Source organism: Brassica oleracea, chromosome C7 (genome assembly GCF_000695525.1).
Source record: "Brassica oleracea var. oleracea cultivar TO1000 chromosome C7, BOL, whole genome shotgun sequence".
In the NCBI taxonomy this organism is placed as follows: Eukaryota; Viridiplantae; Streptophyta; class Magnoliopsida; order Brassicales; family Brassicaceae; genus Brassica; species Brassica oleracea.
In genome coordinates, this window is record NC_027754.1 from 39,086,643 (window position 1) to 39,087,250 (window position 608).

The following is a 608-nucleotide window of genomic DNA, read 5'->3' on the forward strand; positions in this document are numbered from 1 at the left end:
ACCTTCAGGTCCAAGAGGAGAGATTGTGGCATTAAACGAGGTGTGGTAAGGTTCAAAACGCTCACAGCGGCCAACCACAACGGTCTACACATACCGCTGCGACTAAAAGAGAAATATGCTTGAAGCCTCACAGCGGTATCTTGGAGCGGTCTCATCAAACCGCTGTGAAAATACTCTACCCCCTGCCCGATTCGTACTTGTCGGAGCGGTCTGTGAGATTTTGAGGCAATAAGCCGCTGTGAGAGGCGCAGCGGTCTGGCGGAGCGGTTTACGGTGACCGCTGCGACACTTAATTGCGCGTACCGGCGTCGATTTCCGGTTCAATTCAACTGAACCAGATCGAAATCACCAAAACCCGACGCGAGACACTCCTTCTTCCTCTGTAAAATCGTATCTCTCTCTCTCTCCCTTATCAAAAACTCCATACTTTCATTCTCTCAAACATAAAAACTCATAAATATCTCAATTCTTCACCAAATTCGTTGATTTAAGTTGCTATCTGCGTGATTTCACTTCGACTTTTCATTTCCCTACTCTTGTTTATCTGAAACAAGCTAAGGTATAGAGAAATCGTCATCTTATTTTCGGATTTAAAATTTCCATTTTTT